Raw genomic sequence first — 14,419 nt, 5'->3', positions numbered from 1 at the left:
TCTACTCAAGATTGAAATTCCAAGAGGTAAGGGATAGATACTGCCAGGAAGACTTGCGAATTCAAAAAAAGGGAGCTCTCTGAGACTAGAGTCACATCCTGACACGGCTCTTCTCCAATGTGCTGGAGTCCTCAGAATCTGCTGGTCTTGATTCACTGACGGGGGCCACCAGTGTCCCCTTAGTGTCCGGACAGAAACATACTGTACCTTGGTTTTAGAAAGTAGATTGGCAGGCATCTTTCCTCATTCCCATCAAGGAGTTGGTACCTGCCACAGTGTATTGTAAATTATTTTCGCTGTTCTTCTAGAGCTACTACAAAGTGCTAGGGAAGGAAAGCTCCTAAAGCAGCCTGTCATCATGAAGGCCAAATTATGTAGCAGAAGAGCTTGGAAAAAGATTAAGGCGGTGGTGGGGAGGACCTATGTCCTGGTGGCTTGAAGCCACAGGGAAAGAGGTTCACTAAATGCCAACAAATGCTAAAAAATAAAAAAATAAACAAAACGGGGCCAGTGGCTTGTGCTCTGCTTTCCACCTGAAAGTTTGCCCAACATAAGCAATTATAATCAAGTAGAAATTGAAGCATATGTTTAAGCAGAGAGGACCAGGTAACATTGATAACCACTGTCCTCCCAGCCACTGCCTTAATTAGACTTTCATGAGTTTTCACACATATTATTGCAATAGTCAATCTCCCTGCCTCTGATCCTATTATACTCCATCCTCCACATTGACACCTGAGTTACTTCTCCACCTTGTAAAAACAATTTATTTCTGAGTACAAAAACAATACATGTTCGTTGTAAAATACTAAGAAAATACAAAAAAGCACACATACCAGAACATGTAATTCTGTCATCTAGAGATATCCACTGTTGACATTTTAGTACAAACCTTTACACAGTTGTTTTCTGTGTGTATTTTTAAATGAGAATGCCACTGTTGTATTTAGCATGCTTTTTAAAATTTTTTATTTATTTTTATTTTTCAATCCACCAGTAAGATATCCCGGAGCATGCTTTTTTTTTTTTTTAAACTTAGTATATGTGAGCATTTTCTCATAGAACTAAATGCCCTCTACAATATTATATATAATTAATATATCAATTTACTTAAGACAGGTGTTGCAAACTGGCAGCCCATAGCCAAATGTGATATATGAACATGCTATATACTTTGTCATCACAGCATTTCAAAGTTGTTTGACTTTTGAATGCCTTTATGCAATTCATGCCGTCTTCAATTCTCTACAGTTTCCGTAAATTCCTATTATGCCCAGTCCTTACTCACTCATGTCACCTATCTTTTTTTGTTGTTATTGTTTCTGTGTGAGCTTTTAAGAAATTTTTGGCATTTGAGTTGAAAACAGCAATTTAGCCAGAATAAGCATGGATGTTCATTCACTTAGTATTTGTTGCCTACCTGCTACATACCAGGCACTGGGTTAGGTGAGAAAATGGTTAGCAAAACAAACACGGTCCTTTATATCTTGAAGCTTATGGTCTAGCGTGAGAGACACACAAATGAAATAACTGCTGCAAGGGAAACCGGAGCTAGAAACTTTTGTTTTGTTTTGGGACTTCCCTGAGGAAGTAATATGTGAACAGAGATCTATAGTAGGAAATAGGCCAAAAAGCAGAGAAGAATCTTCCTAGCCAAAGGAGTGTATATGCAAAAGGCCTAAAAAAGGAGGTATCAAACTGTGCCAAAAGAGCTGAAACACCGAAAGTGAGAATGTTTGCAAGATGAGGCTGGAGAAGTAAGCGGAAGACAGATGATTCAGGGCCTGTGGACCATGCTAAGGGTTTTGAGATAAATGTTGATAAAGAATCTACCCTAGTCTTCTTTTCCTTAGGGAAACATCCTTCTCTTTGTAATCACTCCTTATATGACATGATTTCGAAATTCCCTTCACCCTCTTACTACCCTTCTCTAGCATTAATAATTTTCTTAGTCCACTCCTCTGGAACCAGAGCCCAGTAAAAAATAGTTAAGCTGAAGGCTGGGGATGGCAGTCTAGCACAAATAGTAATTAACTACTGGGCACATTAGTAGAACAGAGCTGCTACCTAAATAAATCCATTTAAAGTCAACTAAATGTTATTTGGGTAATATGTCCCTTATGTTAAATTTGCCCAAATATATATCTCACCTCTTAAAATTTGTTTAGTTTAAACTTAAAATTAGTATTGTTTTTCTGCATGTACTCCTAGGTTGGGTAAAGAAGGGAACAAGGGAATGGGGAAACCTAGAGATTCCTGGATAACAGAGAAAGACAGCCTGAGAATAAAAGTATGCAAAAGATAATCCACAACAAAAGAATGCACTTAACTCTTGTTACTAAACAAATAAGCTACCCACATTTTAGTTTTGTGTTTTGTTTTATGTTTGTCAGTTTAGCAATTTTTGTCACTGTTTGGAAGACTTAGAGTGGTTATTGCATAGAACATTCCTACACAGAGATTTGCAAGTTTCTGAATTTTGTACTTTCAAATTGAAAATCAGGAGAAACATTTTCAAGGTTCATATTCAGACCAAGTTAGTATATTAACAACTAATAACAATATTAAAAGTTAGAACAATTCCTTTCTTCTATCTTTCTCAGGACAAATCGAGTTTATTAGAAAACTAGGGAGTGATCTGGTGAAACTGGAAAGAATCCAAGGAGTTCCAGGGAAATCTTTCATTCATTCATTTATAGATTATTCCACAAATGTTTATTAAATATCTATGGTATTTATACAGCACCTACAGTACTATTTAGGGCACTGGGTATAGCTTACAAACTGCTTAACTCTGAATATCTTTTGTGCAAGGAATAAGTAGTATAATAGTCCCTTGAAATACAGGAATTCACCTAGAGATCTTCTCAAATCCTCAAATGTGCACATGTTTTATATCATGTAACTTAACCCAGAAAATAAAGCATAAGCAAACTGATATTTTTACACAGCAATGAATTTTGAAAGCAGGCAGAGCTTCTAGTCTCATATAAGGGGCTTAGAACTTGCCACTGCATCCTAATAACAAGTAAAAAGCTGAACAAACAAAAATGAACAACTCTTCTTAAATTCATCAGAAATGAAGACACAAGGAAAACTGCTGCCCTTAAAATTGGAGAGACAGATAGGAAGATACAGAGAATCATAACCAGAGCAGAAACCTATGAGCAGAAACCTCTGGGAACCAGTACTGGGGTAGGAAAACCTGAACTGTAATTGATGAAATGCTGAAGGCTCACTGTGGACAAGCCTGAAAGTCAAAAACCCCAGGGAAACCCAGTCATAGAGGAGCCCTCATACCTTTGTGAACTATACTTCCAGTAGGACTAGTATAGTATACTCACAAAGGCGAACTCACAGTGACTATCAGAAAAATCCCCTCATGCTTCTGGCTGGGGGATGGGAAAGCAACCATTTTGAAATATTGCAGAGGATTCTGTTCTTAACAAACTCTGGCTGCAGCAGAAACTTTTTCTTTTTTTTTTTTTGGTTGGGCAAGGAGAAACTTTTTTACTAGAGCCTAACTCAGTGGGGTTTTATCAAAGCCTAACTGACTTGGGGGAAGGAAAATATCCAGCTCCAGTTGGCTTTAGCCTTCCATGTGGGGAAGGGAAATACACCACTCTAGTCCTCTTTAGCAATTCTGTCCATCGTAAGAGGGAGAAATAACTGAAAAAAAAAAAAAACTGCTGAAGTTTACCGTGCAGGGGTATAGGCTTACCAAAAGACTGAGACCTAATCATAGGACTACAGAATACTTCCACTCCCTGACACCTTACTTAAGGCTTATTTACTGTAGTTCCTTTTACTCAACACATCATAGTCACCTTTCAACAAAAAAATTACAAGACATATTTGTAAGGCGAAAAAGTGATTTTCACTTTGAAGAGAATAAGCATCATAACCAGAGTCAAATATGGTAAGAATGTTGTGATTATTAAACCAGTAATTAAAAACAAACAGAACTGTTTTTATATGATAAGGGCTTTACAGAAAAGTAGACAACATGCAGGAACAAATGGATAATGTAAGCAGAGAGATGGAAATTCTAAAAAAAAAAAAAAATTAAATGCTAGATATCAAAAACCCTGTAACATAAATGAAGAATGCTTTTTGATGGGCTTACTAGTACACTTGGACTTGGTTAAGGAAAGAATCCCTGAGCTTAAGGATATGACAGTAGAAACTTCCCAAACAGAAAAGCATGAAGAAGCCAGGTGCGGTGGCTCACGCCTGTAATCCCAGCACTTTGGGAGACCGAGGCCAGCAGATCACCTGAGGTCAGGAGTTCGAGAGAGCCTGGTCAACATGGTGAAACCCCGTCTCTACTAAAAATACAAAAATTAGCCGGGCATGATGGCATACTCCTATAATCCCAGCTACTCAGGAGTGAGGCTGAGGCAGGAGAATTGCTTGAACCCAGGAAGCGAAGGTTGCAGTGAGCCAAGATTGTGCCATTGCACTCCAGCCTGGGCAACAGAGTGGAGACTCCGTCTCCAAAAAAAAAAAAGAAAAGCTTGGAGAAAAAAGACCAGAGGGTGTGGTGCGGGGGGAAGAGAAGGCAGAACAGAATATTTAAGAACTGTGGGACAACTACAAAAGGTGCAGATGCACATAGTAGGGATATCAGAAGGAGAAGAAATCCTTGATGGAACAGAAGAAATATTTGAGGCAATAATGACAGAATTTCCCCCAAATTAATGTCAGACACCAAACCACAGATCCAAAAAGCTCAGAGAACAGCAAGCAGGATAAATGCCCATATATATATATATATACACACACACACATGCAAATATTCAAATTTCAGAAAATCAAAAATAAAAATATTATATAAGCAGAATATATATGGAAACAAATCAAAAGATACAAAAAGAAAAGAAAAATATTCTGATAAAAAGCCAGAGGAAAAAACACTTTATCTGTAAAGGAGCAAAGATAAGAATTACATCTGACATCTCCTCAGAAACCATGAAATTAAGAGACTAGAGTGAAATATTCAGTGTTGAGAGAAAAAAACACCAGCCAATAGTTCTTTACTTTGCAGAGTTATCCTCCAAAGGTCAAGGAGAAACAAAGACTTTTAGACTGACAAAAATTGAGGGACATTGTTGCCAACAGACCTGCCTTGCAAAAAATGTTGAGAGAAATTCTTCAGAAAGAAGGAAAATAGTACAGGTCAAAAACTCATCTATATAAGGAAAGGAAGCACATCAGAGAAGGAGTGAGTAAAGGGAAAACAAAACTTTTATTTTTCTCACTCTTAATAAGTAACATTCTACTCAGAATGATAATAGAAACAACGTATTTGATTATGTATAGTAGTCCTCTCCTCATCCACAGGAGATGTATTCCAAGACCCCCAGGGGATGCCTGAAACAGAAGATAGTACTGTCCCCTATATATACTATGTTTTTTTCTTTCCCTACACATACATACCTATGATAAAGTTTATTTTATTAATTAGGCACAGTAAGAAATTAACAATAACTAATAATAAAATAGAAAAATGGTAACAATATGCCAGCATCACTACTCTTGTGCGTTGCAGCCATTATTAAGTAAAATAAGGGTTACTTGAACATAAACACTACAATACGGCCATAGTTGATCTGGGGCAAGTAGCTTAGACAGTGTGGAGGGGCTGGCAAAGAGATGATTCATGTTCCAGGCAGGATATAGTGGGACAGTAGTTTTTTATCTCACTATTGGGAATGATGTGCAATTTAAAACTTAACAAATTATTTATTTCTGGAATTTTCCATTTAATATTTTCAGACCACAGTTGACTTTGGGTAACTGAAACCAGGAAAAGCAAAAGTGCAGATAAGGGGGGACTACTGTATGTTTATATATATATGTATATATATTTATGTATATATATGCTTATGATATATGCTTATGTAAATGCAAAATTAACGGCAGCAGTACTATTAATACAAGGGACAGGAGGGAGGAATTAGAAATATTTTATTATTGTAAGATACCTCCACTGCTCATGAAGCATTATAGTGTTCTTCGAAAGTAGACTTGGATTAGTTGTAGATACAAATTGCCAACTCTAGGGCAACCACTAAAAAAAGTTTTAAAAAGTATAACTGATAATGCTAAGAAAAGGGTGGCCCTGAAATATATGCAGAAAGGAAGTCTTTCCGAGGAGAAAAACTTGATCAGTATATCTCATTTTCCAATTTTCATAGAAGAACAAAGTCCTGTAACTCTTTGTGGGCAGTTAATGGTTTGGCTATGGCTAAATAAACAAGAGCTTGGGAAGAACAAGTCTGAAATATTAGGGGATAAATAAATTTGGGGAAGTGATATGTAAGTGGACCTCCTGAAATTATAATAGAGTGTGAGGATGCTTGTATCTCATGTAAGCGCTATGAGAAAAAAAAAAAAAAAGAAAGCTACCTCTGCAAAGGAAGCTTATCATTAATAAGGTAGACAATATGACCTCTTATGCAACTACCAGTTAGCCGCTTTCTCCAGCTAGCCAGTGCTTAGTCGATGGTTTCCTGGACAGAATATCATGATGGTAGACATGAAAGTTATATATGATCTCAGAAAAACGTAGGCTTTATCTTCTGCAAGGTTGATCTGTCTACTGCTATAGCTGAAAGCAGTCATCCAGCAGCAGAAACCGATGCTGAACATTTGATGCAACATCATACACCAAGGGGACCAGTCAGCCACCTGGTGGCAGGCAGATTGCATTAGACTTCTTCCGTCACGAAGATGGCACTAGTTTGTTCTCATAGAATGGATCATTATTGTGGAGCTATATTTTTCTTTCTTTCCTGCCGTACTTCCTCTAGCAATACAATTATAAATTGATGGAATGCCTTATTTAGCAGCAGGCACAAAACATTACATCTTACCAGAGAACTAACTCATTTTACTGTAAATGAACTAAGGCAAAAGGCTAACAACCATGTGATCACTCGTTTTAAGTAATTTATAAACTCATGATTACTAAACTGTAAAGCAATGGCTTTATGTGATAGTGGAATGGTCTATTAAAGAACTCAGTTATGATGCCAGGTGCAGGTTGGGAAGTACTGGCCTACAGGAATCAGAGTCCATTTCTCCTAGTAAACAGAATACATAGATTCAAGAACAATGTAGGTGCAGTGTATGTACCTATTACTATTAGACCTAATGCCCAGGGTGACTATATAATTGACTACATGATTTATTGTCCAAATGGAGATACCTTTAAGAATAAAATGAAGCATTAAACCATCAAGTATACATAATGTTTAATAATATGTATGAGTTGACAAATTGGTTTTATTATATTGGTGAACCTATAAGATAGTTTTGTTTAAAAAATATTTTCAAGGGTGGGCACAGCAGCTCATGCCTGTAATCCCAGCAATTTGGGAGGCCGATGCGGGTGGATCACCTGAGGCCAGAAGTTGAGACAAGCCTGGCTAACATGGTGGAACCCCATCTCTACCAAAAATACAAAAATTAGCCGGGTGTCATGGTGCACACCTGTACTCCCAGCTGCTTGGGAGGCTGAGGCAGGAAAATCACTTGAACCTGGGAAGTGGAGGTTGCCGTGAGCCTAGATCACACCACTGCACTCCAGCCTAGATAACAGAACAAGACTCTGTCTCAAATAAATAAATAAAATAAAATATTTTCAAAAATAAATCTGGGTACACTAAAGAAAATTGAAAACAAACTGCTTAATACTGATTATCAATACATTAAAAAGTTACAACCATAATAATTCTGTACATATTCGTGTATTTTAATCATTGTCTTAACTATCTGTCTCATGTCATGTTACAGGTATATTTTATTCTGAAGAATATATTTTTATATGATTGTAATTTTTAATAAAAGTATCTCTAAACTTCCACATTTCATTTTACAGCTAATGAATTTAAAATTGCTGATGCTCTCAATTGACTCTTCTCAGTTACCTCAGTATTTTAATTTTGGAACATACTCTCTCTACAGGTTAATATAGGTATCTGATAAACTCAGAGCAAATTATACCAAATGGAGTATATTCCCAATTCTGATTTTATCTTATTAAATATTTAAATATTTCAGCTCAAATGTTTTCAGTTATTGTCTTTTTTGCCTCCACTTAGAGTATCTTTGACAAATATTTTTATAAGACAAAGCTCATTAAGTTATCTCTGTTTTATGATTCCTTAAATGTTATATCAAATGTATGTATGTATATATGTATGTATTTGAGACAGAGTCTTGCTGTGTCACTCAGGTTGGAGTGCAGTGGCACGGTCTCAGCTCACTGCAACCTCCCCCTCCCAGGCTGAAGTGATTCTCGTGCCTCAGCCTCCTGAGTAGCTGGGATTACAGGCATGCACTACCACACCCAGTTAATTTTTGTATTTTTAGTAGAGACGGGTTTTTACCACGTTGGCCAGGCTGGTCTCAAACTCCTGGCCTCAAGTGATCTGTCTGCCTTGGCCTCCCAAAATGCTGAGATTACAGGTGTGAGCTACCACGCTTGGCCTTTTATGAAAGTTATATAAATTTGATAATAAATAATAATAGGCATTTTTTTACGTTCTGGTACTGAATATAAATTTATCCAAGTAAAAATAGAAGCTCCACAAAAGAATCTTCTCAGAAGTCAACAGTATTTATTTCCTGTTGCTGTTGCAATAAATTGCATGATAGTGGCTTAAAACAACACAAATTTATAATCTTACAGTTCTGGAGGTCAGAAGTCTGAAATGGATTCCACTGGGCTAAATCAAGGTATTGACAGGATTGCACTCCTTATCTAGACTCCAGGGCTGATTCTTTTTACTTTTTCCAGATCCTAGATGTTACCAGCATTCCTTGGCTGGTGGCATCTGCCTCCATCTTACAGCGCATCACTCCTGTCTCTGCTTGCATCATAACTTTGTCTCTGACTCTTCCGCCTTCCTCTTCCATCTTTTAAAGCCCCTTGTGATGATATTGGGTCTGCCTGCATAACGCAGGATAATTTTCCCATCTCAAGAGTCTTGTCTTAATCATATCTGCAAAGTCTCTTTGCCATGTATGGTCACATATTCATCCTGAGATTGGATTGTGACCAGGCATGCGGCCGGGCGTGGTGGCTCACGCCTGTAATCCCAGCACTTTGAGAGGCCGAGGTGGGCGGATCACGAGGTCAGGAGATCGAGACCACGGTGAAACCCCGTCCCTATTGAAAATACAAAAAAAATTAGCCGGGCACGGTGGCGGACGCCTGTAGTCCCAGCTACTCGAGAGGCTGAGGCAGGAGAATGGCGTGAACCCAGGAGGCAGAGCTTGCAGTGAGCCGAGATCGCGCCACTGCACTCCAGCCTGGGTGACAGAGCGAGACACTGTCTCAAAAAAAAAAAAAAAAAAAAAAGATTGTGACCAGGCATGCTTTCATATGATTGCTGGGTCACGTGATAGATACACGTTTACCTTTTTAAAAGTGGGCAGGCCGGGCGCGGTGGCTCACGCTTGTAATCCCAGCACTTTGGGAGGCCAAGGCGGGCGGATCACGAGGTCAGGAGATCGAGACCACGGTGAAACCCCATTTCTACTAAAAATACAAAAAATTAGCCGGGCGTGGTGGCGGGCGCCTGTAGTCCCAGCTACTCCAGAGGCTGAGGCAGGAGAATGGCGTGAACCCGAAAGGCGGAGCTTGCAGTGAGCCGAGATTGCGCCACAGCACTCCAGCCTGGGTGACAGAGCGAGACTGCGTCTCAAAAAAATAAATAAATAAAAATAAAATAAAATAAAATAAAATAAAATAAAAGTGGGCAAAATATTTGAATAGACAATTCGCTAAGTAAGCTATATGGCTGGAAAATAAACACTGAAATGATGCTCTACTATATACAAAAATATAATTAATTTTATATATCGATCTGGTATCTTGGAACCTTGCTAAACTCCTGTATTAGTTCTAGTAACTTATTTATGCACTCCATAGGATTTTTCTTCACAGAAATCATGCCGTCTGTGAATGAAGGGAGTTATACTTCTTATTTTCCAAATGGAGATTTTATTTTTCTTGCATGACTTCACTGGCTAGAACCACTAGTACAATGCTGATGAGAAGTGGTAAGATGGATATCCTTTCCTTGTTCCTGATCGTAAGTGTGATGGTAACGATAGATTTTTCACATATACTGTTTATCAATATAAGGAAGTTCTCTTCTGTTCTCTGTTTTCTGACAGTTTTTGTCAGGCATGTATTTTGTATTTTCAAATACTGTTTCTGTATTTGTTGAGATAATCATAGGATTTTTCTTTCATGTTATTACAATGAGTTACATTGATGAATATCAAACCAACCTTGTATTTTTGAGATAAACCCCACTTGGTCATGATGTATTATCTTTTTTGTACATTATTGTATTAGCTCTGCTAAAATTTTGCTAACAATTTTTTTTTTTTTTTTTTTTGATCCGGGGTCTGGCTCTGTTGCCCAGGCTATGGAGTGCAGTGGTGTGATCTCGGTACACTGCAAGCTCCACCTCGCAGGTTCACGCCATTCTCCTGCCTCAGCCTCCTGAGTAGCTGGGACTACAGGCGCCCGCCACCATGCCTGGCTAATCTTTTTGTATTTTTAGTAGAGACGGGGTTTCACTGTGTTCACCAGGATGGTCTCAATCTCCTGACCTCGTGATCGCCCGCCTCGGCCTCCCAAAGTTTGTTAAGAATTTTTACATGTATGTTTATGACACATACTGGTCTGTAGTTGTCCTTTCTTGTAATGTCATTGTCTGGTTTTGGTATCAAGTAATACTGCCCTCACAGAATGAATTAGAAAATATTCCCTCCTCATCAATTTTCTGGAAGAGTTTTTGTAGAATTGGTGTTATTTTCTGCTTAAATGTTTTATAGAATTTACCAATGAAGCCATATGGACCCAGTGTTTTCTTTGTGGGAAGGTTTGTAAGTACAAATTCAATTTCTTTAACAGATGTAGAGTTATTGATGTTATCTATTTGTTCTTGAATGAGCTTTGGTAGTTTGTATCTTTCAAATAATTTGTCCATTTTATGTCCCTTATCTCTGGTAATATTATTTGCTTTGAAATCTATTTTGTCTACTTTCTTTTGATTAGTATTAGGATGGTGTATTTTTCTCTTGCCTTGATTTTTAAGCTGTATGTTAAGCATGGTTGAATCTTGCATTTTTATCCAATCTTAATAATCTCTGGTTTTTAAATGAGAGAGTTTAGACTATTTACATCTAATTTAATTATTGATAATTTTGGTTCTTTTTGAATTCTATTTGTTCCATCTTTTCTTCTTCCCCCTTTCCTTTTTTGCCTTCTTTTAGAAAAACTGTGTAATATTTATTCCATTTTATGACCTTTGTTGGCTTACTAGTTATAATTGTTTTTAATCCACAATAACGATATATAAAGTTTTATTAGCTATAATTCTTTATAATTCACAGTAATAGGACATAAAGTTTAAGTTATTGATTTAGGGTTTCTATTATACATATTTGTTATGTTCTACCTTCAGGTGGTATTATATTACTTAACATATACTGAAAGAACCTTAAAATAGTATAATTCTATTTTCCCCTCCTGACCTTTGTACTATTTTGCCTTACATTTTACTTCTATATATTTTATAAACCACATAGTACAGTGGTCCCCAACCTTTTTTGGCATCAGGGACCGGTTTTGTGGAAGGCAGTTTTTCCACAGACCATTGTGGGGTGGATGGTTTCGAGATGAAACTGTTCCACCTCAGATCGTCAAGCATTAGATTCTCATAAGGAGTGCACAACCTGGATCCCTTGCATGTGCAGTTCACAATAGCATTTGTGCTCCTATGAGAATCTGATGCCTGCCGCTCCTGATCTGACAGGAGGCAGAGTTCAGGCAGTAATGCTCGATCGCCCACCACTCACCTCCAGTACTGATCTGAAGCCTGGGTGTTGGGGACCTCTGCCATAGTACATTATCATTATATTTATTGTTTCTTTCAAGAGTCAGTTATCTTTTAAAGACATTTAAATAATAAAAAATGTATTTATATTTGTCCATGTTGTTACCATTTCTGATGCTCTCCATTCTTTTATTTAGGTTTTCATTTGGTATTATTTTCCTTTTGCTTGAAGGAAAAGCAAAAGAAAAAAATACCAAATTTTCCTTTACTATTTCTTATAGTGCTGGTCTGCTTGTGAAGAATTATTTCAGCTTCTTCTAATATCTGAAAATATCCTTATTTCATCTTTGTTTTTGAAAGATATTTCCACTGGGTAAAAAAATTCTAGATTGATAAGTTTTTTTTTTTCTTTCAGTACTTTCAGGATATTGCTTTACTGTCTTCTAGTTTGCATTGCTTCTGATAAGAAATCTCTCATCTTTACCTTTGGCCCTCTTTATATCATGTGTCTTTTTCCTTTGGTTGATTTAATCACTGTTTCTTTATCACTGGTTCTAGGAAATTTTGCTTTTAAGCTGCGCTAGAAAAGACCAAAAAGCATTTAGTCTAGGATTAAATTTTTTTTTTTTTTTTTTTGAGACAGAGTCTTGCTCTGTCTTGCCCAGGCTGAAGTGCAGTGGCATGATCTCGGCTCACTGCAGCCTTCACCTCCTGGGTTCTAGCGATTCTCCTGTCTCAGCTTCCTGAGTAGCTGGGACTACAGGTGTGTGCCATCACACCTAGCTAATTTTGTATTTTTAGTAGAGACGGAGTTTCACCGTGTTGGCCAGGCTGGTCTCGAACTCCTGACTTCAGGTGAGCCACCCGCCTTGGCCTCCCAAAGTGGTGGGATTACAGGCGTGAACCACCGTGCCCAACCTCGAGGATTAAATCTTACCCACCACTGAAGGAAGATTCTTCTTAGAATCCTAAAAAAAAAATGTCTGATGTCTTCTAAATTATGAAGTTTTCCAATCTGGCTGTTGGGAACAGGCATTATCCCAGTCCATATGTGAGCTACAAATACTCTTTCCTCTAATCCTTGTGTGTGATTCTTTCCCCAGTTCTGGATAGTTTCTTCATATGCATGTTCTGATGAATACTCAACTGAACATCCAAGGACACTCTCTTCAGATCTCTAGAGTTCTTATCTGTATAGTTCCCCCTTTCCAGAATCTGCCCTGCCAACTCTAGCCTCTTCAACTTCCTCAGACTGTCAGCTCAGGGTTTGGACTCAGGGTTTCCCCTCCTTACATTGCATCCAGGAAACTTTTTCCAGGCAGTAAGTTGGGGCTGTGGTATAACTTACCTCATTTGTTCCCATGTGACAAGATCACTGTCTTTCATTGCCTGATAACCAATGTCTTGAAAGCCATTGCTTTATAAATTTTGTCTAGTTTTCTAGTTGTTTCAGATGGAAGGATAAATTCAATTCCAGTTTTTCATTATGACCAGAAACAAATGTCCAAAGTGACTTTAAAAAAATACACAAATCTTTTCATATTATGCTCCTCTCAAAACCCATCAATGGCTTCTCACTGTTCTTAGGATAAAGTCCATAATCCTTACCAAGGGCTTCAGAACTCATTGCCCCTTGCTCCTCTTGTGCCGTGCTCTCCCTTATTAATTCTGTTTCAGCAACACAAACTTTTCAGTTGCTCAAACTCAGCAGACACTTCTACCTGTCCCTCCTCTCAAGAATTTACCTCATACTTTGTGCTCCCCCCACTTTTTTTTTTGAGAATTTAGATTCTATTAAGAAAGATAGATAATTCGACATATTCTGTTTTGTTGCTTGTTTGTTTGTTTTTGTTTTGTTTTTTTTGTTTTTTTTTTGAGACAGAGTCTCGCTCTGTCACCCAGGCTGGAGTGCAGTGGTGTGATCTTGGCTCACTGCAAGCTCCGCCTCCCAGGTTCACGCCATTCTCCTGCCTCAGCCTCTGGAGTAGTTGGGACTACAGGCGCCCATCACCACGCCCAGCTAATGTTTTTATGTTTTTAGTAAAGATGGGGTTTCACCGTGTTAGCCAGGATGGTCTCGATCTCCTGACCTCGTGATTCGCCCACCTCAGCCTCCCAAAGTGCTGAGATTACAGGCGTGAGGCACCGCGCCTGGCCGTGTGCTCCCCTTTTCACAGAGGTGTCCTATACCTGTTCTTCAGAGTTTATCTTGAATGTCATTTTCTCAGGGAAACCTTCCTTGGCTTTCTCAATAAGTCATGTTTGTTATGATTGTTCCCATAGTCTTGGAAGTCAACACTAATTTTAAGGAGATACTCTGTAATATAACAGGGTGTTATGTTAAATAATTTGAGGGTCTTTCCCATTGTAAATTTCTATGATATAATATGTACTCTTCAAAAAACATCATTTTGTAAAATATCTTACTTATTAAGACTATTATTTTAATAAATTACATTATAAATGTATTGAATGGGATCTGGTACCATTTAAATTCTCAGAAAGACTTCCTTAAATAAAGTTAAGTATTGCCATACACACAGTACCTCACCTAC

At 37.9% G+C, this 14,419-nt stretch overlaps 1 long non-coding RNA gene and 1 other non-coding gene across 2 annotated transcripts in view; both read left to right on the top strand.

Annotated features, from left to right (window-relative positions):
- LOC134731635 (uncharacterized) overlaps positions 1–14,419 on the top strand; it is a 108,693-nt gene that overhangs the window by 4,843 nt on the left and 89,431 nt on the right. The gene's annotated exons all lie outside the window — the stretch shown is intronic.
- On the top strand, positions 79–202 carry LOC129492420 (small nucleolar RNA SNORA3/SNORA45 family). The gene has a single exon (XR_008660869.1). It is a non-coding gene; the product is annotated as a small nucleolar RNA SNORA3/SNORA45 family (small nucleolar RNA).

This window comes from Symphalangus syndactylus, chromosome 10, assembly GCF_028878055.3.
Source record: "Symphalangus syndactylus isolate Jambi chromosome 10, NHGRI_mSymSyn1-v2.1_pri, whole genome shotgun sequence".
Classification (NCBI taxonomy): Eukaryota; Metazoa; Chordata; class Mammalia; order Primates; family Hylobatidae; genus Symphalangus; species Symphalangus syndactylus.
This window is presented reverse-complemented; position numbering and strand designations above follow the sequence as displayed.